The sequence below is a fragment of the Oncorhynchus gorbuscha genome, unplaced genomic scaffold, assembly GCF_021184085.1.
Source record: "Oncorhynchus gorbuscha isolate QuinsamMale2020 ecotype Even-year unplaced genomic scaffold, OgorEven_v1.0 Un_scaffold_1934, whole genome shotgun sequence".
NCBI lineage: Eukaryota > Metazoa > Chordata > Actinopteri > Salmoniformes > Salmonidae > Oncorhynchus > Oncorhynchus gorbuscha.
This window is the reverse complement of record NW_025746580.1, coordinates 75,001-102,034: the sequence shown is the minus strand read 5'-3', so window position 1 is coordinate 102,034 and position 27,034 is coordinate 75,001. Positions and strand designations below refer to the sequence as shown.

Below are 27,034 nucleotides of genomic sequence, written 5' to 3'. Positions count from 1 at the left end.
AGTAGTTGGAAAAACAAAACAAAAAAACTCAGCTCATCGCTATGCAATTAAAATGCAATTACCCAAAATATTAGGTAACAATAGCTACTCTAAAAAGTCATTACAGTTGTATTACAGGCACCAGGAACAGTGTAATGTGTATTAAATGTTAAGTGAGCCGTAACTAATCGACTATGTAAAGTGTCGAAGAATAAACATCCCAAAAACTGTCGTCTTGAATCAACTACAGCCAAGGAGGTGGATAAGCAGGCTTGTTCGTGTTCTAATAAACTGTCCCTTTTGAAGGGGATACTTGGGGATTTTGGGGCAATGAGGTCCTTTATCTCCTCCCCAGAATCAGATGAACTCGTGGACACAATTGTTATGTCTGCGTGCAGTTTGAAGGATGTTGCTAACTAAGCGTTAGCGCGACAGCTAGAAGTCTATGAGGGGTATCTATCTGCTAATACCCATACACTCCCAGCCATTGCGCTAATGCTAGTTAGCATTGGCTCACGAAACTATCCCTCAACTTCCCCATAGTTTTAATAAGTAGTCACACTTCCTGAAATCTGTATTCAAATAGTTTTTAAAAAGTCACCTCCAAAGTGGCTATTTGTTTCCCAATCATTCCAAAGCAGTTAAGGGAATGGGCGCCATTTGGGACAAACAGAGTGGGGAGTACGGAGTATAATAATTCAGACCCAGGCCTAAGAGATGGAACAGGCTGGCACTAATGGTGAGGTGTTCATTGGTTTGCCAGCACAAACTAAAAACTGCTGTAGAAATTAACTGTGATGAAACTAGGATCGAAAACGAGCAGATAAAGGTGGATTTTTTAATTACAAAACTGACCCCGATTTAATGTGAATAAATGACTCAAAATAAATGTTGTATCGTTTGTCTGTAAATCATTTCTCCGCTCTCAATTCTGTCTGCAAATGGTGAGTACGGCATGCCCTACCCTTTAAGAGGCTACGTCCCAAACAACACCCTACGGGCCCTGGTCAATAGTAGTGCACTACACAGAATAGGGTGCCATTTGGAAACAGAAGTCATAGATGAGGTGGGGGAAACAATAAGCAAAGCTGCATCTGAAATCTTATTAAAAAACATGACGTAAGATTATTAAAAGATTAGCTTCACCTAGTTCCATCTCAGCACACTCTCTGTTTGTTTCTGTCCTGTGAACAAGAGTCTTCAGTTTACATGGAGGCAGGAGGGAGGCAGGAGAGGAAGGCAGGAGAGGAGGCAGTAGAAGAGGCAGCAGAGGCAAGAGAGGAGAGGCAGGGGAGAGGCAGGAGGAGAGGCAGGAGAGGAGAGGCAGGAGAGGAGAGGCAGCAGAGGAGAGGCAGGAGGAGAGGCAAGAGAGAGAGGCAAGAGAGGAGGCAGTAGAGGGAGGAGGCGGGAGGAGGCAGAGAGGAGAGGCGGGGAGAGGCAAGAGAGGAGAGGCAAGAGGAGAGGCGGTAGAGGGAGAGGCAGGGGGAGAGGCAAGAGAGGAGAGGCAGTAGAGGGAGAGGCAGGGGGAGAGGCAAGAGAGGAGAGGCAAGAGAGGAGAGGCAAGAGAGGAGAGGCAGGAGGAGAGGCAGGGAGGCAGTAGAGGGAGGCAAGAGAGGAGAGGCAGTAGGAGGGAGAGGCAAGAGAGGAGAGGCAGGAGGAGACAGATTTAATCACTCAACTGAATTGATTCAGCAGATTTCACACAATGAAATGGTCTACTTTTAGGATGGAACTGAAAATAGATATTTGATCATTTCCACATAATTTATTCAATAATCTTTTCACTTTGTATGTTACAGACATGATCTTTCTGTTGTTTGTAGGCATTAGAAACCCACATTCTCTGATTCATTTAGCCCAACTCTCTCAGAATAAGTAGGCTGATTATCCAGCTTCTCTTCATGACCTGAGTCTCACTCTCCTGATCCCTTTGTGGTGTATTCCAGGGACGACACTGCCCCAGTGGTCTATTACAGTAACTGCAGGTTCTCAACACCAAAGGCATAGATATTTTTAAAATGTTTTTATTTAACTAGGCAAGTCAAGAACAAATTATTATTTACAAATACGACCTACCAGGGAAAAAAAGTAGGTTAACTGCCTTATTCAGGGGCAGAATGACAGATTTTCTTTTACCTTGTCAGCTTAGGGGATTCGATCTAGCAACCTTTCAGTTACTGGCCCAATGCTGTAATCACTAAGCTACCCCCAATAAACCTTTATTGAACTGACTAAAAATATGAATCACTTATGTATAAATAAAGCGAGGTTTTGTTATATAAAACTTCAGAATAGTGCAATTCTGTGACAACAAATACAATCAGACACAACGGAAAAAGTCATGTTTTTTCCTAAATTAAATAAAAGTCTAATTATTATTGTCAGGTTTGATGAGTTGGCGTACCCAGAATAGTGCCTGGGTGGTCTACTTCTTCAGGATCTGTCTCTTCATAATCTGATCTAGGATCAGGTCTCCCTGCTTCAACGTCCACCGTGTTGCCACAGCCAACACGGACAGCGTGGGAACGGAGAAAAGGAATATGCTAATGAATCAATCTAATGTTTTAACTGCAACAGTTGTTTAGAAGTGGAAAACAAGGTGAGAAGAACAGCAGGGTAGGACAGAGACGACATCACATCCTGATTGACAGGTGCTATAGCAACAGGGTAGGACAGTGACATCACATCTGATTGACAAGGTGCTATAGCAACAGGGTAGTACAGAAGCGACATCACATCCTGATTGACAAGTGCTATAGCAACAGGGTAGGACAGAGGCGACATCACATCCTGATAAGACAGATCCTAACAGTAACAGGCAGACTCAAGACAACAGGTGTAAATGAATCGACTAAACCAGACAGTAGGAGTCTCACACCGTAACTTCTTCTTCTGGTTTTGCCACAGCCTTGATCATCATAATGGCGTCCCGATCGTGGTAAGTGGTTACACTTCTGGTTCTTCATAGGGGTTCACCATCTCCACCTGCAGGCCGCACAACAGCATGGACACAACCAGACTGTAGGCTTTATTGTCCTGTTGCCGGGCAGATTAGTTTACAGTGGGGGAAAGACACCATCCCAGGAGGAGTAGAGACCAACCTGAGTCAGGGGACAGGTTAGATACTGAGACCAACCTGAGTCAGGGGACAGGTTAGATACTGAGACCAACCTGAGTCAGGGGACAGGTTAGATACTGAGACCAACCTGAGTCAGGGGACAGGTTAGATGCAGACCAACCTGAGTCAGGGGACAGGTTAGATACTGAGACCAACCTGAGTCAGGGGACAGGTTAGATACTGAGACCAACCTGAGTCAGGGGACAGGTTAGATACTGAGACCAACCTGAGTCAGGGGACAGGTTGAATACTGAGACCAACCTGAGTCAGGGGACAGGTTAGATACTGAGACCAACCTGAGTCAGGGGACAGGTTAGATACTGAGACCAACCTGAGTCAGGGGACAGGTTAGATACTGAGACCAACCTGAGTCAGGGGACAGGTGAAGTGCAACTTCAGCCTGCGTCAGGGGACAGCAACGTCTCATCCATATCCTCATCCATATTCTCTACTGAGACCAACCTGCCTCAGGGTTCACTGATGGAGACAGAACATACACACAAGACAGGTTAACCAGTCACCATGTGGGACGTGCTGCTAGTCTACATACAACTGTGTGTGTGTGTGTGTGTGTGTGTGTGTGTGTGTGTGTGCAGATGATGTGTGTGTGTGTGTGTGTGTGTGTGTGTGTGTGTGTGTGTGTGTGCCTCACCTGTTTTGAGTGCGTTTCTGGCGTTCTCCTTAAAGTGACCAGCTTGGCCATGGTTCTGCAGCTCTCCCTCAGACAGACTGCCGTGTGTCTCAGTGAACTTCTCCTTCACCAGAGACTTCAGTCTGAACATGGCCTCGGGCTCCTGGTTCCTCACCTGGAGAACAGGAGACAGGTAACATCAGACAGGTGCTGGGGGGGAGACAGGTGCTGGGGGGGACAGGGGGAGGAAGACAGGTGCTCTGGGAGGGGGGAAGACAGGTGCTCTGGGAGGGGGGGAAGACAGGCGCTCTGGGAGGGGGAGACAGGTGCTCTGGGAGGGGGGAAGACAGGCGCTCTGGGAGGGGGAAGACAGGCGCTCTGGGAGGGGAAGACAGGGCGCTCTGGGAGGGGAAGACAGGCGCTCTGGGAGGAGACAGAGGCGCTCTGGGGAAGACAGGCGCTCTGGGAGGGGAGACAGGCGCTCTGGGAGGGGGGGCAGACAGGTGCTGAGGGGGAAGACGGGTGCTGGGGGGGGGAAGACAGGTGCTCTGGGAGGGGAAGACAGGCTCTGGGAGGGGAAGACAGGCGCTCTGGGAGGGGGGAAGACAGGTGCTCTGGGAGGAAGACAGGCGCTCTGGGAGGAAGACAGATGCTGGGGGCCGACAGGCGCACAGAGGCAGACAGGCGCTCTGGAAGAGGGAAAGACAGGTGCTGGGAAGACAGGCGCTCTGGGAGGGGAAGACAGGTGCTGGGTGGGGCAGACAGGCTCTGGGAGGGGGGGAAGACAGGTGCTGGGGGGGAAGACAGGCTCTCTGGGAGGGGAAGACAGGTGCTGGGGGGAAGACAGGCGCTCTGGGAGGGGGCAGACAGGTGCTCTGGGGAGGGGGCAGACAGGTGCTCTGGGAGGGCAGACAGGTGCTCTAGGGGGCAGACAGGTGCTCTAGGGGGGGCAGACAGGTGCTCTAGGGGGCAGACGCAGGTGCTGGGGGCAGACAGGTGCTGGGGGGCAGACAGGTGCTCTAGGGGGGCAGACAGGTGCTCATTCGTGAACACCATAGCAAAAAGCTTTGCAATGGAAAATAAAAGCGAAGAATTTCATATTGGACATGATCAGTTAGTCCCTCCCCGTTTCAGGCGATCAGTTAGTCCCTCCCGTTTCAGGCGATCAGTTAGTCCCTCCCGTTTCAGGCGATCAGTTAGTCCTCCCGTTTGAGAGGAACGTCATCAGTTAGTCCCTCCCGTTTCAGATGATCAGTTAGTCCCTCCCTGTTTCAGGCGATCAGTTAGTCCCTCCCTGTTTCAGGCGTTCAGTTAGTCCCTCCCGTTTCCAGGCGATCAGTTAGTCCCTCCCCGTTTCAGACGATCAGTTAGTCCCTCCCGTTTCAGACGATCAGTTAGTCCCTCCCGTTTCAGACGATCAGTTAGTCCTCCCTGTTTCAGATGATCAGTTAGTCCCTCCCTCCCTTAGTCCCTCCCTGTAGTCCTCCCTGTTTCAGACAATCAGTTAGTCCCTCCCCTGTTTCAGATGATCAGTTAGTCCCTCCCTGTTTCAGACGATCAGTTAGTCCCTCCCTGTAGTCCCTCCCTGTTTCAGACAATCAGTTAGTCCCTCCCTGTTTCAGACGATCAGTTAGTCCCTCCCTGTAGTCCCTCCCCTGTTTCAGGCGATCAGTTAGTCCTCCCTGTTTCAGGCGATCAGTTAGTCCTCCCTGTTTCAGACGATCAGTTAGTCCCTCCCTGTTTCAGGCGATCAGTTAGTCCCTCCCTTTCAGTCCCTCCCTGTTTCAGATGATCAGTTAGTCCCTCCCTGTAGTCCCTCCCGTTTCAGACAATCAGTTAGTCCCTCCCCAGACGATCAGTTAGTCCCTCCCTGTTTCAGATGATCAGTTCCCTGTTTCAGGCGATCAGTTAGTCCCTCCGATCCAGTTAGTCCCTCCCGTTTCAGGCGATCAGTTAGTCCCTCCCGTTTCAGACGATCAGTTAGTCCTCCCCCGTTTCAGATGATCAGTTAGTCCTCCCGTTTCAGATGATCAGTTAGTCCCTCCCGTTTCAGACGATCAGTTAGTCCCCTCCCGTTTCAGACGATCAGTTAGTCCTCCCCGTTTCAGGCGATCAGTTAGTCCCTCCCGTTTCAGACGATCAGTTAGTCCCTCCCCGTTTCAGACGATCAGTTAGTCCCTCCCGTTTCAGACGATCAGTTAGTCCCTCCCGTTTCAGACGATCAGTTAGTCCCTCCCGTTTCAGACGATCAGTTAGTCCTCCCGTTTCAGACGATCAGTTAGTCCTCCCGTTTCAGACGATCAGTTAGTCCCTCCCCGTTTCCTCCCGTTTCAGACGATCAGTTAGTCCCTCCCTGTTTCAGACGATCAGTTAGTCCCTCCCTGTTTCAGACGATCAGTTAGTCCCTCCCTGTTTCAGACCGCTTCGATAAGTCTGGTGTTTCCAAAGGAATCAGTTAGTCCCTCCCTGTTATCAGAGCCCCACTGATAAGGTGGTGTCATAATACCCTGGGTGTTAAACCCCAGCGGAGGTGGTGTCATAATACCCATAAAACCTAGCGGTGGTGGTGTCATAATACCCATAAAACCTAGCGGGGGTGGTGTCATAATACCCATAAAACCTAGCGGGGGTGGTGTCATAATACCCATAAAACCTAGCGGAGGTGGTGTCATAATACCCATAAAACCTAGCGGAGGTGGTGTCATAATACCCATAAAACCTAGCGGAGATGGTGTCATAATACCCATAAAACCTAGCGGAGATGGTGTCATAATACCCATAAAACCTAGCGGATCATAATACCCATAAAACCTAGCGGGGGTGGTGTCATAATACCCATAAAACCTAGCGGAGGTGGTGTCATAATACCCATAAAACCTAGCGGAGGTGGTGTCATAATACCCATAAAACCTAGCGGAGGTGGTGTCATAATACCCATAAAACCTAGCGGAGGTGGTGTCATAATACCCATAAAACCTAGCGGGTTAAAACAGGGAAAAGGTTCCAATCTTTCCCCCTATAGGGATTTTAGAAACAGTTAAAATAAGGGCTGTGTTTGGTTTAATAACCATGTAAATCTCTCAGGACAAGGTGACTTTTATCAATATATCTCTAGGACAAGGTGACTTTTATCAATATATCTCTAGGACAAGGTGACTTTTATCAATATATCTCTAAGACAAGGTTTATCAATATATCTCTAGGACAAGGTGACTGTTATCTATCTCCAGGAATATATCTCCAGGACAAGGTGACTTTATCAATATATCTCTAGGACAAGGTGACTGTTATCAATATATCTCTAGGACAAGGTGACTTTTATCAATATATCTCCAGGACAAGGTGACTTTTATCAATATATCTCTAGGACAAGGTGACTTTTATCAATATATCTCTAGGACAAGGTGACTTTTATCAATATATCTCTAGGACAAGGTGACTTTTATCAATATATCTCTAGGACAAGGTGACTTTTATCAATATATCTCTAGGACAAGGTGACTTTATCAATATATCTCTAGGACAAGGTGACTTTTATCAATATATCTCTAGGACAAGGTGACTTTTATCAATATATCTCTAGGACAAGGTGACTTTTATCAATATATCTCTAGGACAAGGTGACTTTTATCAATATATCTCTAGGACAAGGTGACTTTTATCAATATATCTCTAGGACAAGGTGACTTTTATCAATATACTCTAGGACAAGGTGACTTTTATCAATATATCTCTAGGACAAGGTGACTTTATCAATATATCTCTAGGACAAGGTGACTTTTATCAATATATCTCTAGGACAAGGTGACTTTTTATCAATATATCTCTAGGACAAGGTGACTTATCAATATATCTCTAGGACAAGGTGTATATCTCTAGGACAAGGTGACATCAATATATCTCTAGGACAAGGTGACTTTTATCAATATATCTCTAGGACAAGGTGACTTTTATCTCTAGGATCAATATATCTCTAGGACAAGGTGACTGTTAGCAATATATCTCTAGGACAAGGTGACTTTCAATATATCTCTAGGACAAGGTGACTGTTAAATATATCTCTAGACAAGGTACTTTTATCAATATATCTCTAGGACACGGTGACTTTTATCAATATATCAATATATCTATCTCTAGGACAAGGTGACTTTTAGTGACCATCAATATATCTCTAGGACAAGGTGACTTATCAATATTCTAGACAAGGTGACTTTTATCAATATATCTCTAGGGACACGTTGACTTTATCAATATATCTCTAAGACAAGGTGACTTATCAATATATCTCTAAGACAAGGTGACATCAATATATCTCTAGGACAGTGACTTATCAATATATCTCTAGGACAAGGTGACTTATCAATATATCTCTGTGACTTTTATCAATATATCTCTTATATATCATCTATTGACACAATTATTCATGACTACACTGGAAAGTACATTCTGAGTGATAACGTAGACAGCTGTTACGTTTGAGGATCCACACTGATCTCCAGAATCCATCCGACAGAAAATGAACTTTGACCCCTGTAGTTCAGTACTTCACCTCTGCAGTGACACAGTTCACCACCTCAACGAAGCAGTTGATCTCCTGGTCCAGTTTGGCACACTCCAGCATCATCACCTCCAGCTTCTTCAGGACTCGTCATTCTCAGTTCCTGTAATAATCATCACATCATACACAATTATTCATATCTCTGTATACTGTTGTTATGGTGACACAAGCTTCCAAATCGTAGACAGCATTTCATATCTCTGTATACTGTTGTTATGGTGACACAAGCTGCCAAATGGTAGACAGCATTCCATATCTCTGTATACTGTTGTTATGGTGACACAAGCTTCCAAATGGTAGACAGCATTCCATAGCTTTGTATACTGTTGTTATGGTGACACAAGCTTCCAAATGGAAGACAGCATTCCATATCTCTGTATACTGTTGTTATGGTGACACAAGCTTCCAAATCGTAGACAGCATTCCATAGCTCTGTATACTGTTGTTATGGTGACACAAGCTTCCAAATCGTAGACAGCATTCCATAGCTCTGTATACGGTTGTTATGGTGACACAAGCTTCCAAATCGTAGACAGCATTCCATATCTCTGTATACTGTTGTTATGGTGACACAAGCTTCCAAATGGTAGACAGCATTCCATATCTCTGTATACTGTTGTTATGGTGACACAAGCTTCCAAATGGTAGACAGCATTCCATATCTCTGTATACTGTTGTTATGGTGACACAAGCTTCCAAATGGTAGACAGCATTCCATATCTCTGTATACTGTTGTTATGGTGACACAAGCTTCCAAATGGTAGACAGCATTCCATAGCTCTGTATACTGTTGTTATGGTGACACAAGCTTCCAAATGGTAGACAGCATTCCATAGCTCTGTATACTGTTGTTATGGTGACACAAGCTTCCAAATCGTAGACAGCATTCCATAGCTCTGTATACTGTTGTTATGGTGACACAAGCTTCCAAATGGTAGACAGCATTCCATAGCTCTGTATACTGTTGTTATGGTGACACAAGCTTCCAAATGGTAGACAGCATTCCATATCTCTGTATACTGTTGTTATGGTGACACAAGCTTCCAAATGGTAGACAGCATTCCATATCTCTGTATACTGTTGTTATGGTGACACAAGCTTCCAAATGGTAGACAGCATTCCATAGCTCTGTATACTGTTGTTATGGTGACACAAGCTTCCAAATCGTAGACAGCATTCCATAGCTCTGTATACTGTTGTTATGGTGACACAAGCTTCCAAATGGTAGACAGCATTCCATAGCTCTGTATACTGTTGTTATGGTGACACAAGCTTCCAAATGGTAGACAGCATTCCATAGCTCTGTATACTGTTGTTATGGTGACACAAGCTTCCAAATGGTAGACAGCATTCCATAGCTCTGTATACTGTTGTTATGGTGACACAAGCTTCCAAATCAGACAGCATTCCATAGCTCTGTATACTGTTGTTATGGTGACACAAGCTTCCAAATGGAAGACAGCATTCCATATCTCTGTATACTGTTGTTATGGTGACACAAGCCCAAATGGTAGACAGCATTCCATAGCTCTGTATACTGTTGTTATGGTGACACAAGCTTCCAAATGGTAGACAGCATTCCATAGCTCTGTATACTGTTGTTATGGTGACACAAGCATTCCAAATGGTAGACAGCAGTCCATAGCTCTGTATAGTAGAACATGTGCCCAATGGTAGCCTGCTGGCTAGTGCTTTTCAGACCAGCTAAATGTAGAACATGTGTCCAACTAGCCTGCTGGGTGACACAAGCTAGTGCTTTCAGACTGGGCTTGTTAGTAAAAAAATGTCAATATACCAAAATCCTCAAGTGACATCCTTGGGTGAACCGCTCCCCTTCCTAGTTACGTCAGTCAGACAGACAGTCAGTCAGTGACAGTCAGACAGTCAGTTGTTATGGTGAGTCAGACAGACAGTCAGTCAGTCAGTCAGTCAGACAGTCAGACAGAGAGTCAGTCAGTCAGTCAGTCAGTCAGACAGTCAGACAGTCAGTCAGTCAGTCAGACAGTCCCATTGACTACATACACACAAAGATCCTGTCCAGTGAGAAGGATTCGACAACGATATTACCAGCACAGTCAAGTGTCTCTCTGATAGACGTGCCCACTAACCTACCTGCTGTTTCTGCCCCAAGTGTCTCTCTGATAGAGACGTGCCACTAACCTACCTGCTGTGTCTCTCTGATAGAGACATGCCACTAACCTACCTTCTGTTACGTCTCTCTGATAGAGACAGTGCCAGACAACCTACCTGCTGTGTCTCTCATAGAGACGTGCCACTAACCTACCTGCTGTGTCTCTCTGATAGAGACGTGCCACTAACCTACCTGCTGTTTCTGCACCAAGTGTCTCTCTGATAGAGACGTGCCACTAACCTACCTGCTGTTTCTGCCCCAAGTGTCTGATAGAGACGTGCCACTAACCTACCTGCTGTGTCTCTGATAGAGACGTGCCACTAACCTACCTGCTGTGTCTCTCTGATAGAGACGTGCCACTAACCTACCTGCTGTTTCTGCCCCAAGTGTCTCTCTGATAGAGACGTGCCACTAACCTACCTGCTGTTTCTGCCCCAAGTGTCTCTCTGATAGAGACGTGCCACTAACCTACCTGCTGTGTCTCTGTCTGATAGAGACGTGCCACTAACCTACCTGCTGTTTCTGCCCCAAGTGTCTCTCTGATAGAGACATGCCACTAACCTACCTGCTGTTTCTGCACCAAGTGTCTCTCTGATAGAGACGTGCCACTAACCTACCTGCTGTGTCTCTCTGATAGAGACGTGCCACTAACCTACCTGCTGTGTCTCTCTGATAGAGACGTGCCACTAACCTACCTGCTGTGTCTCTCTGATAGAGACGTGCCACTAACCTACCTGCTGTTTCTGCCCCAAGTGTCTCTCTGATAGAGACGTGCCACTAACCTACCTGCTGTGTCTCTCTGATAGAGACGTGCCACTAACCTACCTGCTGTTTCTGCACCAAGTGTCTCTGATAGAGACGTGCCACTAACCTACCTGCTGTTTCTGCACCAAGTGTCTGATAGAGACGTGCCACTAACCTACCTGCTGTTTCTCTCTGATAGAGACGTGCCACTAACCTACCTGCTGTGTCTCTCTGATAGAGACGTGCCACTAACCTACCTGCTGTTTCTCTCTGATAGAGACGTGCCACTAACCTACCTGCTGTTTCTCTCTGATAGAGACGTGCCACTAACCTACCTGCTGTGTCTCTCTGATAGAGACGTGCCACTAACCTACCTGCTGTGTCTCTCTGATAGAGACGTGCCACTAACCTACCTGCTGTGTCTCTCTGATAGAGACGTGCCACTAACCTACCTGCTGTTTCTCTCTGATAGAGACGTGCCACTAACCTACCTGCTGTGTCTCTCTGATAGAGACGTGCCACTAACCTACCTGCTGTTTCTCTCTGATAGAGACGTGCCACTAACCTACCTGCTGTTTCTCTCTGATAGAGACGTGCCACTAACCTACCTGCTGTGTCTCTCTGATAGAGACGTGCCACTAACCTACCTGCTGTGTCTCTGATAGAGACGTGCCACTAACCTACCTGCTGTGTCTCTCTGATAGAGACGTGCCACTAACCTACCTGCTGTTTCTCTCTGATAGAGACGTGCCACTAACCTACCTGCTGTTTCTGCCCCAAGTGTCTCTCTGATAGAGACGTGCCACTAACCTACCTGCTGTTTCTGCCCCAAGTGTCTCTCTGATAGAGACGTGCCACTAACCTACCTGCTGTTTCTGCCCCAAGTGTCTCTCTGATAGAGACGTGCCACTAACCTACCTGCTGTGTCTCTCTGATAGAGACGTGCCATTAACCTACCTGCTGTGTCTCTCTGATAGAGACGTGCCACTAACCTACCTGCTGTGTGTCTCTGATAGAGACGTGCCACTAACCTACCTGCTGTGTCTCTCTGATAGAGACGTGCCACTAACCTACCTGCTGTTTCTCTCTGATAGAGACGTGCCACTAACCTACCTGCTGTGTCTCTCTGATAGAGACGTGCCACTAACCTACCTGCTGTTTCTCTCTGATAGAGACGTGCCACTAACCTACCTGCTGTTTCTCTCTGATAGAGACGTGCCACTAACCTACCTGCTGTGTCTCTCTGATAGAGACGTGCCACTAACCTACCTGCTGTTTCTCTCTGATAGAGACGTGCCACTAACCTACCTGCTGTTTCTGCCCCAAGTGTCTCTCTGATAGAGACGTGCCACTAACCTACCTGCTGTTTCTGCCCCAAGTGTCTCTCTGATAGAGACCCACTAACCTACCTGCTGTTTCTGCCCCCAAGTGTCTCTCTGATAGAGACGTGCCACTAACCTACCTGCTGTGTCTCTGATAGAGACGTGCCAAACCTACCTGCTGTTTCTGTCTCTCTGATAGAGACGTGCCACTAACCTACCTGCTGTGTCTCTCTGATAGAGACGTGCCACTAACCTACCTGCTGTCTGATCGTGCCACTAACCTACCTGCTGTCTCTCTGATAGAGACGTGCCACTAACCTACCTGCTGTGTCTCTCTGATAGAGACGTGCCACTAACCTACCTGCTGTGTCTCTCTGATAGAGACGTGCCACTAACCTACCTGCTGTGTCTCTGATAGAGACGTGCCACTAACCTACCTGCTGTGTCTCTCTGATAGAGACGTGCCACTAACCTACCTGCTGTGTCTCTCTGATAGAGACGTGCCACTAACCTACCTGCTGTTTCTCTCTGATAGAGACGTGCCACTAACCTACCTGCTGTTTCTCTCTGATAGAGACACCCTACCTGCTGTTTCTGCACCAAGTGTCTGATAGAGACGTGCCACTAACCTACCTGCTGTGTCTCTCTGATAGAGACGTGCCACTAACCTACCTGCTGTGTCTCTCTGATAGAGACGTGCCACTAACCTACCTGCTGTTTCTCTCTGATAGAGACGTGCCACTAACCTACCTGCTGTGTCTCTCTGATAGAGACATGCCACTAACCTACCTGCTGTTTCTCTCTGATAGAGACGTGCCACTAACCTACCTGCTGTTTCTGCACCAAGTGTCTCTCTGATAGAGACGTGCCACTAACCTACCTGCTGTGTCTCTCTGATAGAGACGTGCCACTAACCTACCTGCTGTTTCTGCACCAAGTGTCTCTCTGATAGAGACGTGCCACTAACCTACCTGCTGTGTCTCTCTGATAGAGACGTGCCACTAACCTACCTGCTGTTTCTGCACCAAGTGTCTCTCTGATAGAGACGTGCCACTAACCTACCTGCTGTTTCTGCCCCAAGTGTCTCTCTGATAGAGAGCAGAACGTCGGTCACAATGTCCATCCCGTTCCAATATCTGTCTGACATGTTTTCAGACTAGACAGTGTGGAGTGGACTGCACTCAAGGACATGTTGAAATCTAAAACATGAAAGTATCTGAAACGAGAGATGTTAAGTTGTTAGAATATTAGGTCCCTTTGTGTTTTGGTTAATCGTGTTTGTCACGTGACATTGTTTAAAAAAAAAACTTTATTAAAAAGATTTTGAATCAAACGGTCCTACTTTCTTTTTCATGTCAGATGGTCCAGAAACATCCTCAGACAACTGCTTTCATTTTTGTTCTAATTCAAATTGATAGAAAAGGCTTAAAATTAAAAAGGTTACATTCAGGTCATGTGAATCAACCAAAACACAGGGTCCTGGTTATAATGAATCAACCAAAACACAGGGTCCTGGTTATAATGAATCAACCAAAACACAGGGACCTGGTTATAATGAATCAACCAAAACACAGGGTCCTGGTTATAATGAATCAACATGATTAACCAAAACACAGGGTCCTGGTTATAATGAATCAACCAAAACACAGGGACTTGGTTATAATGAATCAACATGATTAACCAAAACACAGGGTCCTGGTTATAATGAATCAACCAAAACACAGGGACCTTGGTTATAATGAATCAACATGATTAACAAAACACAGGGACCTGGTTATAATGAATCAACCAAAACACAGGGACCTGGTTATAATGAATCAACATGATTAACCAAAACACAGGGTCCTGGTTATAATGAATCAACCAAAACACAGGGTCCTGGTTATAATGAATCAGCAAAACACAGGGACTTGGTTATAATGAATCAACATGATTAACCAAAACACAGGGTCCTGGTTATACTGAATCAACCAAAACACAGGGACCTGGTTATAATGAATCAACCAAAACACAGGGTCCTGGTTATAATGAATCAACCAAAACACAGGGTCCTGGTTATAATGAATCAACCAAAACACAGGGACCTGGTTATAATGAATCAACCAAAACACAGGGTCCTGGTTATAATGAATCAACCAAAACACAGGGTCCTGGTTATAATGAATCAACCAAAACACAGGGACCTGGTTATAATGAATCAACCAAAACACAGGGACCTGGTTATAATGAATCAACATGATTAACCAAAACACAGGGTCCTGGTTATAATGAATCAACCAAAACACAGGGCCCTGGTTATAATGAATCAACATGATTAACCAAAACACAGGGTCCTGGTTATAATGAATCAACAAAACACAGGGCCCTGGTTATAATGAATCAACCAAAACACAGGGTCCTGGTTATAATGAATCAACAAAACAAAACACAGGGCCCTGGTTATAATGAATCAACCAAAACACAGGGACCTGGTTATAATGAATCAACATGATTAACCAAAACACAGGGACCTGGTTATAATGAATCAACAAAAAAACACAGGGACCTGGTTATAATGAATCAACCAAAACACAGGGACCTGGTTATAATGAATCAACCAAAACACAGGGACCTGGTTATAATGAATCAACCAAAACACAGGGACCTGGTTATAATGAATCAACCAAAACACAGGGCCCTGGTTATAATGAATCAACCAAAACACAGGGTCCTGGTTATAATGAATCAACATGATTAATCCAAAACACAGGGTCCTGGTTATAATGAATTAACATGATTAACCAAAACACAGGGTCCTGGTTATAATGAATCAAGGCACCCTCGGCATATTGAAGCAGATGCCAGGATGTCCAACCCTAACCCCATGGAGAACTGGGTGCTGGTTTTTGTTCAGCCTTGCTCAAAACACACCTGATTCAGTAATGCTCACCGATACCTTGTGTAGTTGACTTAACGTTAAGGCAAGGTTGGAATAATAACCTGCATACGGTCACAAAACAAGTTATCTGTAGCTACCTTCAGGTTGAATCCACGTATCACCAACAAGTGCACTGACTGGCTGTTATAATGATACCTGGCCAGCCGGTTAACGTTACGCTATAATCACTAACTATGGGCGGCTAAGCAAGAGCATGTCAATAAATAGCTCCTGCTAACCTCATGACTTTCCTCGCTGGGATGGTTTTTAAGGTTGTAGACGTGTTCTTTAATGTGTTGGTGTCTCAATAAGAGAAAATACTAAACAACTTTAGCTGAATAAAAAACACGGGAAAAGTTTGTTCTCGTTTCCGGTTCCTGTTGAGGTGGTCTTCTTCTTCGATGAATTTAAAACGGCGGTTTGCATCCAATGTTAGGGGTGATTACCAAAACCAGCTGGACGGGGTATTGAATAAGATAATAACAAAACATTATTGATAACTATTAATAAGAATAAGAATACAAGGTCGGGAAAGAAGGAAAACGATATCATACAAAACAAAAAATGTCAACTAAAAAAACAACATTTATAAATATATATATAATTAATTATACTTATCCAATCACAGTCCACTTATAAAATGCTTCCCAAAACACAGGCTCAAGGTTATAATGGGCTACATTAACCAAAACACAGTGGTCTAATGAGGCCATCCTTCCAAATGAACTCATAATATGTCAAAATTAGATGAGGAATATGACTCTAGCAATGGTTATCTATACATAATGTATCATTAAGATGAGGAATATAACTTCTAGAAATGGTATATCTATACATAATGTATCATTAAGATGAGGAATATAATGAATCAGAAATGATTATCCAAACATAATGTATCATTAAATGAGGAATATAACTTCAAGAAATGGTATATCTATACATAATGTATCATTAAGATGAGGAATATAACTTAACTAGAAATGGTATATCTATACTTAATGTCACTATACAGCATATAGAGGAAACCTCTGTACCCACACAGACACCTGACACCAAGTCAGGTAACCCTGTACCCACACAGACACTTGACACCAAGTCAGGTAACCCCTATACCCACACAGACACCTCACACCAAGTCAGGTAACCCTATACCTACACAGACAACGGACACCAGTCAGGTAACCCCTGTACCCACACAGACAACGGACACCAGTCAGGTAACCCCTGTACCCACAGACACTTGATACCAAGTCAAGTAACCCCTATACCTACACAGACACCAAGTCAGGTAACCCCTATACCCACACAGACACTGGACACCAGTCAGGTAACCCCTGTACCCACAGACACTGGACACCAAGTCAGGTAACCCCTGTACCCACACATATACTGGACACCAAGTCAGGGACTTGGATTGCTGTCTAAAACTCAAGTAACTACACCACATGTATTAGTTACCATGTTGAACAGATTAACATCGGGTATCGGATAGATACCAATCATTCCCCCTCGTGGTTTTATTCCCGTGTTCAGCATCTCGATCAGAGACGAGAACAGAGGACTGAGAACACCACGGTCTAAGCGACCTGTGTTGAATTAAAAACGGGAGACACTGTGGGAGCAAAGTTTCCACTTGACATGCTGGTGATGTCTTCTAGTTTTGTCAACATTTTGCCTGTTTTTGTAACATGAAATAGGTTGATGCTATTGAAGGATTTATTTAGAGATTATACAGAATGTCACACCAGCTCTAGTATGATGAGGAAACTATTAGGATCCACATTATATGATATATCAATGTGGTTTATGATGGCCAGGCGGCACAGTTTATGACGTGGCACGCAAAACCATTGGTTGATGGTCGATGCAACATCTGCTCATGTAGATCTGGACCAGTGAATCCAGTCTCATTGAAGAAGGAGGAAGTCCAGCCAGACATTTCTTCAAAATAAAAGACACAAACTACTGTAAATTGCTTGTTTTTAAAATAACGTTCTGTTATATGAAATAAAATAAAATAAAAAATAAAAAATGATATACCATTATATTTATTCAAAGCCTCTTTGTATTTAATTAATGACATATTACCACAGTGACATTATACCAAAGCTGGTAACAGATGATGTTATTAAAAACCATTCAACTATTTACAGTGTTACTGAAGCATTAGCACATTAAAGGTCATTACGTAACCAAGAGATTAATTAAAGTCTAAATGAATGAATCAACAGAAAGTTAAACCAAGAGGCCTTTATCCAGATCTTCACAGGACTGTCCTGAACGAGGCCTTTATCCAGATCTTCACAGGACTGTCCTGAACTCGAGGCCTTTATCCAGATCTTCACAGGACTGTCCTGAACTCGAGGCCTTTATCCAGATCTTCACAGGACTGTCCTGAACGAGGCCTTTATCCAGATCTTCACAGGACTGTCCTGAACGAGGCCATTATCCAGATCTTCACAGGACTGTCCTGAACTCGAGGCCTTTATCCAGATCTTCACAGGACTGTCCTGAACTCGAGGCCTTTATCCAGATCTTCACAGGACTGTCCTGAACTCGAGGCCTTTATCCAGATCTTCACAGGACTGTCCTGAACTCGAGGCCTTTATCCAGATCTTCACAGGACTGTCCTGAACTCGAGGCCTTTATCCAGATCTTCACAGGACTGTCCTGAACTCGAGGCCTTTATCCAGATCTTCACAGGACTGTCCTGAACTCGAGGCCTTTATCCAGATCTTCACAGGACTGTCCTGAACTCGAGGCCTTTATCCAGATCTTCACAGGACTGTCCTGAACGAGGCCTTTATCCAGATCTTCACAGGACTGTCCTGAACGAGGCCATTATCTAGATCTTCACAGGACTGTCCTGAACTCGAGGCCTTTATCCAGATCTTCACAGGACTGTCCTGAACTCATCAAAGATGAAACTTGGCACGTGGGCCTCGGCCACCTTTAAAGACAGAAAAACAACAGATTATTATGTGCATGTATAATGTAATATTCAGATGAATATCTATATTCCCCCCCAGGGTGTTGTTGCTAATCCTAAACCTAATCTGATCCTAATCTGATCCTAATCTGATCCTAATCTGATCCTAATCTGATCCTAATCTGATGTTAATCTGATTAATCTGATCCTAATCTGATCCTAATCTGATCCTAATCTGATCCTAATCTGATCCTAATCTGATCCTAATCTGATCCTAATCTGATCCTAATCTGATCCTAATCTGATCCTAATCCGATCCTAATCCGATCCTAATCCGATCCTAATCCGATCCTAATCTCGATCCTAATCTCCTAATCCATCCTAATCCGATCCTAATCCAATCCTAATCCAATCCTAATCCAATCCTAATCCAATCCTAATCCAATCCTAATCCAATCCTAATCTAATCCTAATCTAATCCTAATCCAATCCTAATCTAATCCTAATCTAATCCTAATAAATCCTAATCTAATCCTACCTTGTAGGCAGTTTGGTGTAGCGTACGTAGGATCCTCCAGAAACATCAGAGCTCCCACCACATCGGACGGCATGTCCGGATCTTCTGACTGTAAAATAATTATTTACCCAAAATCTACATTTCATTCAATTTGAAGCAGAATATAATCCACATATAATAACACAGTGATCCACAAAATGTACTTCATTTTTGCATTCAAATTGTATTTATACAGATTAGATCTATGGAGATAACGTTTGTTTTTTGTTGCAAGAAAGAGCTGTTTGAAATAGCAGCCTTGGGCATCGTTCACTAGCAATACATGTATTATATATAAATACATCTGACTTTACTGTGATATCACTGTTTACACTCTTAAAATTAATGTGAATATGGGATGTTTTTAAACTGGCAAATCAATCAAACAATCAAACAAATCAATCACTCAATCAATCACTCAACAAATCAATCACTCAAATCAATCACTCAACAAAACAAATCAATCACAATCCAAACAAATCAATCACTCAAAAATCAATCACTCAACAAATCAATCACTCAACAAATCAATCAATCTCAATCAAAAATCAATCAATCAACAAATCAATCAATCAACTCAATCAATCAAATCACTCACTCAAATCACTCAAAATCAAATCAAATCCAATACTACTCAAAATCAATCTGATCAACAATTATCAATCAATCAACAAATCAATCAATCTCAACAAATCAATCTCAACTCAATCTAATCAAATCAAAATCACTCACTCAACAAATCTCACTCAAACAAATCACTCACTCAACAAATCAATCACTCAAACAAATCACACTCAAACAAATCACTCACTCAACAAATCAATCACTCAACAAATCAATCAACAAATCAATCACTCAACAAATCAAATCACTCAACAAATCACTCAACAAATAATCAATAATCAAAATACATCACTCACTCAAATCAAATCAATCACTCTTAAAAAATCAAACAAATCAATCACTCAACAAATCAATCACTCAACAAATCAATCAATCAATCAATCAACAAATCAATCAATCAACAAATCACTCACTCAAATCAACTCAAATCACTCAAACAAATCACTCAATCAAATCACTCACTCAACAAATCAATCACTCAACAAATCAATCACTCAACAAATCAATCAATCAACAAATCAACAAATCACTCACAAATCACTCAAACAAATCAATCACTCAAACAAATCAATCACTCAACAAATCAATCACTCAAACAAATCACTCAAACAAATCAATCACTCAACAAATCAATCACTCAACAAATCAATCACTCAACAAATCAATCACTCAACAAATCAATCACTCAACAAATCAATCACTCAACAAATCAATCACTCAACAAATCAATCACTCAACAAATCAATCACTCAACAAATCAATCAATCAACAAATCAATCACTCAACAAATCAATCACTCAACAAATCAAACAATCAATCTCAACAAATCAATCACTCCAACAAATCAATCAATCAACAAATCAATCACTCAACAAATCAATCAATCAACAAATCAATCAATCACTCAACAAATCAATCAATCACTCAACAAATCAATCAATCAACAAATCAATCACTCAACAAATCAATCACTCAACAAATCAATCACTCAACAAATCAATCACTCAACAAATCAATCAAACAAATCAATCACTCAACAAATCAATCACTCAACAAATCAAACTCAATCAATCTCAACAAATCAATCACTCAACAAATCAATCACTCAACAAATCAATCACAACAAATCAACAAATCAATCAATCACTCAACAAATCAATCACTCAACAAATCAATCACTCAACAAATCAATCACTCAACAAATCAATCACTCAACAAATCAATCACTCAACAAATCAATCACTCAACAAATCAATCACTCAACAAATCAATCAATCAATCAACAAATCAATCAATCAATCAACAAATCAATCAATCAATCAACAAATCAATCAATCAATCAACAAATCAATCAATCAATCGTACCTGGTGCACTGTTCCATGATGGAGCGTATGAATTGCCCAATGAGAGCCAGGAACTGCTCTGTGTATCTGGAGTGGAACTGCTTCAGCAGAGTGAGCAGGCCAAGAACCAGAGGAGACCAGTCTACGGGGTCGGTGGCTTTCCTGCACGTCATCCCTGGACAAATAGGAGAATACAGCCAATCACGTGGTGGGATACAGTCAACATGGGTCAGGACCAGCCAATCACATGGTGGGATGCACTCAATATGGGTCAGGACCAGCCAATCACATGGAGGGATACACTCAACATGGGTCAGGACCAGCCAATCACATGGTGGGATACACTCAATATGGGTCAGGACCAGCCAATCACATGGTGGGATACACTCAATATGGGTCAGGACCAGCCAATCACATGGTGGGATACACTCAACATGGGTCAGGACCAGCCAATCACATGGAGGGATACACTCAACATGGGTCAGGACCAGCCAATCACATGGTGGGACACACTCAATATGGGTCAGGACCAGCCAATCACATGGTGGGATACACTCAATATGGGTCAGGACCAGCCAATCACATGGTGGGACACACTCAATATGGGTCAGGACCAGCCAATCACATGGACACACTCAATATGGGTCAGGATCAGCCAATCACATGGTGGGACACACTCAATATGGGTCAGGATCAGCCAATCACATGGTGGGACACACTCAATATGAGTCATTTTGACCAATCAGATCATTTCTTTGGGCAAAAGATTAGAATTGGGCTGCCTGTGTAAACCAGCCAATTTACAAAACATTAAGAACACCTTCCTACTATTGAGTTGGATCCCCTTTTGTCTTCAGAACAGCCTCATTCGTGGGTCATGGACTCTACAAGGTGTTGAAAGCGTTTCAGGGATGCTGGTCCATGTTGACTCTACAAGGTGTCTTAAGTGATCCACAGGGATTTTGGTCCATGTTGACTCTACAAGGTGTTGACGTTCCACAGGGATGCTGGCCCATGTTGACTCTACAAGGTGTTGAAAGCGTTCCACAGGGATGCTGGTCCATGTTGACTCTACAAGGTGTCTAAAGCGTTCCACAGGGATGCTGGCCCATGTTGACTCTACAAGGTGTCTTAAGTGATCCACAGGGATTTTGGTCCATGTTGACTCTACAAGGTGTTGAAAAGCGTTCCACAGGGATGCTGGCCCATGTTGACTCTACAAGGTGTCTTAAGTGATCCACAGGGATGCTGGTCCATGTTGACTCTACAAGGTGTTGAAAGCGTTTCACAGGGATGCTGGTCCATGTTGACTCTACAAGGTGTCTAAAGCGTTCCACAGGGATGCTGGCCCATGTTGACTCTACAAGGTGTTGAAAGCGTTCCACAGGGATGCTGACCCATGTTGACTCCAACGCTTCCTACAGTTGTGTCAGGTTGGCTGGATGTCCTTTGGATGGTGGACCATTCTTGATACACACGGGAAACTGTTGAGCGTGAAAAACCCAGCAGCGTTGCAGTTCTTGACAAACCGGTGTGCCTGGAACTAGAGGTCTGATTTCTTCATCCCGCTCCTGCAGCTTTTCATACTGAAACCCCGCCCACACCAACCTCCGATCCGCCTCCCACCCGCCACCTCAAGAACTGGTCCAACCCGACCCCAGTCACCTGACAGCCAACCCAACCCCAGTCACCTGACAGGCAACCCAACCCAAGTCACCTGACAGCCTACCCAACCCCAGTCACCTGCCAGCCAACCCAACCCCAGTCACCTGCCAGCCAACCCAACCTCGGTCACCTGCCAGCCAACCCAACCTCTGTCACCTGCCAGCCAGCCCAACCCCGGTCACCTGACAGCCAACCCAACTCCGGTCACCTGAGCAGCCCAACCCACCCGCCAGCCAACCCAACCCCAGTCACCTGCCAGCCAACCCAACCCAACCCCAGCCAACACCCCGGTTTCCATCCCGCCAGCCCCAACCCCAGTCACCCGCCAGCCAGCCCAACCCCGGTCACCCGCCAGCCAACCCAACCCGGTCACCCGCCAGCCAACCCAACCTCGGTCACCCGCCAGCCAACCCAACCCGGTCACCTGACAGCCAACCCAACCCCAGTCACCTGCCAGCCAACCCAACCCAGTCACCTGCCAGCCAACCCAACCTCGGTCACCTGCCAGCCAGCCAACCCAACCTCGGTCACCTGACAGCCAGCCCAACCCCCGCCAGCCCACCTGCCAGCCAGCCCAACCCCGGTCACCCAGCCACCCAACCCCAGTCACCTGCCAGCCAACCCAACCCCGGTCCCCCAACCCAACCCCGTCACCCGCCAGCCAGCCCAACCCCCGGTCACCCGCCAGCCAGCCCAACCCCGGTCACCCGCCAGCCAGCCCAACCCCGGTCACCCGCCAGCCAACCCAACCCCGGTCACCCGCCAGCCAACCCAACCCCGGTCACCCGCCAGCCAACCCAACCCCGGTCACCCGACAGCCAACCCAACCCCGGTCACCCGACAGCCAACCCAACCCCGGTCACCCGACAGCCAACCCAACCCAACCCCAGTCACCTGACAGCCAACCCAACCCAACCCCAGTCACCTGCCAGCCAACCCAACCCCAGTCACCTGCCAGCCAACCCAACCCAACCCCAGTCACCTGCCAGCCAACCCACCCACCTGCCAGCCAACCCAACCCCAGTCACCTGCCAGCCAACCCAACCCAACCCCAGTCACCTGCCAGCCAACCCAACCCCAGTCACCTGCCAACCAACCCAACCCAGTCACCTGCCAGCCAACCCAACCCAACCCCAGTCACCTGCCAGCCAACCCAACCCAACCCCAGTCACCTGCCAGCCAACCCAACCCAACCCCAGTCACCTCACCTGACAGCCAACCAACCCAACCCCAGTCACCTGCCAGCCAACCCAACCCCAGTCACCTGCCAGCCAACCCAACCCAACCCACCTGCCACCCCAGTCACCTGCCAGCCAACCCAACCCAACCCCAGTCACCTGCCAGCCAACCCAACCCAACCCCAGTCACCTGCCAGCCAACCCAACCCCAGTCACCTGCCAGCCAACCCAACCCAACCCCAACCCAACCCAACCCCAGTCACCTGCCAGCCAACCCAACCCAACCCCAGTCACCTGCCAGCCAACCCAACCCAACCCCAGTCACCTGCCAGCCAACCCAACCCAACCCAGTCACCTGCCAGTCACCTGCCAGCCAACCCAACCCAACCCAACCCAACCCCAGTCACCTGCCAGCCAACCCAACCCAACCCCAGTCACCTGCCAGCCAACCCAACCCCAGTCACCTGCCAGCCAACCCAACCCCAGTCACCTGCCAGCCAACCCCAGTCACCTGCCAGCCAACCCAACCCCAGTCACCTGCCAGCCAACCCAACCCCAGTCACCTGCCAGCCAACCCAACTCTAGTCACCTAAATCTTCTGTCTTGCCCATTCACCCTCTGAATGGCAAACATTCACAATCCATGTCTCAATTGTTTCAAGGCTTAAAATCTCCTCCCCTTCATCTACACTGATTGAAATGGATTTAACAAGTGACATAAATAAGGGATCATATCTTTCACCTGGATTCACCTGGTCAGTCTGTGTCATGGAAAGAGCAGGTGTTCTTAATGTTTTGTATACTCAGTGTATATGTCATTATGATGGTGAAAAATTGAATTTCTCCTGTGAATATCAATAAAGTTGATTCAAACGGACCTTGTTTTCCTCTGTGAGTATCAATAAAGTTGATTCAAACGGACCTTGTTTTCCTCTGTGAGTATCAATAAAGTTGATTCAAACTGACCTTGATTTCCCCTGTGAGTATCAATAAAGTTGATTCAAACGGACCTTGATTTCCCCTGTGAGTATCAATAAAGTTGATTCAAACTGACCTTGATTTCCCCTGTGAGTATCAATAAAGTTGACCATAACTCACCTTGGTTTTTGCTGTACTGCAGTTTAGGCAGCTGAGCGATGATGAAGAGGAAGTTGACGATAGGAAAGTAAGGCAGGCGCTTGGTTGTGATGTAGATCTACAACATACAGAACAGGTGCAGTAAGGGAGGTGCTGGGTTGTAATGTAGATCTACAACATATAGAACAGGTGCAGTAAGGGAGGCGCTTGCTTGTAATGTAGATTTACAACATATAGAACAGGTGAGGTAAGGCAGGCGCTTGGTTGTATTGTTGATCTACAACATACAGAACATGTGCAGTAAGGGAGGTGCTGGGTTGTAATGTAGATCTACAACATATAGAACAGGTGCAGTAAGGGAGGCGCTTGCTTGTAATGTAGATTTACAACATATAGAACAGGTGAGGTAAGGCAGGCGCTTGGTTGTATTGTTGATCTACAACATACAGAACAGGTGCAGTAAGGGAGGTGCTGGGTTGTAATGTAGATCTACAACATATAGAACAGGTGAAGTAAGGGAGGTGCTGGGTTGTAATGTAGATCTACAACATATAGAACAGGTGAAGTAAGGGAGGTGCTAAGTTGTGATGTAGATCTACAACATATAGAACAGGTGCAGTAAGGCAGGCGCTGGGTTGTAATGTAGATCTACACCATATAGAACAGGTGAAGGGAGGAAGGTGCTGGGTTGTAATGTAGATCTACACCATATAGAACAGGTGAAGGGAGGGAGGTGCTAGGTTGTAATATAGATCTACAACATATAGAACAGGTGAAGGGAGGGAGGTGCTAAGTTGTGATGTAGATCTACAACATATAGAACAGGTGAAGGGAGGGAGGTGCTAAGTTGTGATGTAGATCTACAACATATAGAACAGGTGCAGTAAGGCAGGCGCTGGGTTGTAATGTAGATCTACAACATATAGAACAGGTGCAGTATGATGTAGACCTAAAACATGAACAAACAGCTCCGATCAACACTCAGCAACAGGTTAGTTCCATCAGCTGTTGTACAAAATCACACAAAACATTTGACGGCACTGGGGCTTTAAGGGAAAACAAATAAACACAAATAAATTAAAAACAAGAGGCCTTTATCCAGATCTTCACAGGACTGTCCTTAACTCGGACTGTCCTGAACATCTTTGAAAACAGAAAATTGAGCACACACACGCATGCAATCTCCATAGACAAACATCGGCAGTAGAATGGCATTACTGAAGAGCCCAGTGACTCAACGTGGCATCGTCATAGGATGCCATCCTTCTAACAAGTCTAGTGTCCATATACTTTTGGTCATGTACTGTACCTTGTTGAGTGGGTTGTGTATCCCTGTAGTAGTAGTATCAGTAGTAGTAGTAGTAGTAATTAAAGCCAGACCTTGTTGAGTGGGTTGTGAATGTAGTAGTAGTAGTAGTAGTAGTAGTAGTAATAGTAAATAAAGCCAGACCTTGCTGAGTGGGTTGTGAATGTAGTAGTAGTAGTAGTAGTAGTAGTAGTAGTAGTAGTAGTAGTAGTAGTAGTAGTAGTCATAGTAATTAAAGCCAGACCTTGCTGAGTGGGTTGTGAATGTAGTAGTAGTAGTAGTAGTAGTAGTAGTAGTAGTAGTCATAGTAATTAAAGCCAGACCTTGCTGAGTGGGTTGTGAATGTAGTAGTAGTAGTAGTAGTAGTAGTAGTCAAAGCCAGTCCTTGCTGAGTGGGTTGTGAATGTAGTAGTAGTAGTAGTAGTAGTAGTAGTAGTAGTAGTAGTAGTAGTAGTAGTAGTAGTCATAGTAATTAAAGCCAGACCTTGCTGAGTGGGTTGTGAATGTAGTAGTAGTAGTAGTAGTAGTAGTAGTAGTAGTAGTAGTAGTCATAGTAATTAAAGCCAGACCTTGCTGAGTGGGTTGTGAATGTAGTAGTAGTAGTAGTAGTAGTAGTAGTAGTAGTAGTAGCAGCAGCAGCAGTAGTAGTAGTATTTAAAGCCAGACCTTGCTGAGTGGGTTGTGAATGTAGTAGTAGTAGTAGTAGTAGTAGTAGTAGTCAAAGCCAGTCCTTGCTGAGTGGGTTGTGAATGTAGTAGTAGTAGTAGTAGTAGTAGTAGTAGTAGTAGTAGTAGTAGTAGTCATAGTAATTAAAGCCAGACCTTGCTGAGTGGGTTGTGAATGTAGTAGTAGTAGTAGTAGTAGTAGTAGTAGCAGCAGCAGCAGCAGTAGTAGTATTTAAAGCCAGACCTTGCTGAGTGGGTTGTGAATGTAGTAGTAGTAGTAGTAGCAGCAGC

The 27,034-nt window shown here is 45.1% G+C and overlaps 2 pseudogenes; both read right to left on the bottom strand.

Annotated features, from left to right (window-relative positions):
* Window positions 1-2,404: 2,404 nt before the first annotated feature.
* LOC124024583 lies at window positions 2,405-15,545 on the bottom strand (annotated as a pseudogene).
* Window positions 15,546-17,875: 2,330 nt separating this feature from the next.
* The window catches only part of LOC124024584, a 51,841-nt pseudogene continuing 42,682 nt past the window's right edge, over window positions 17,876-27,034 (bottom strand).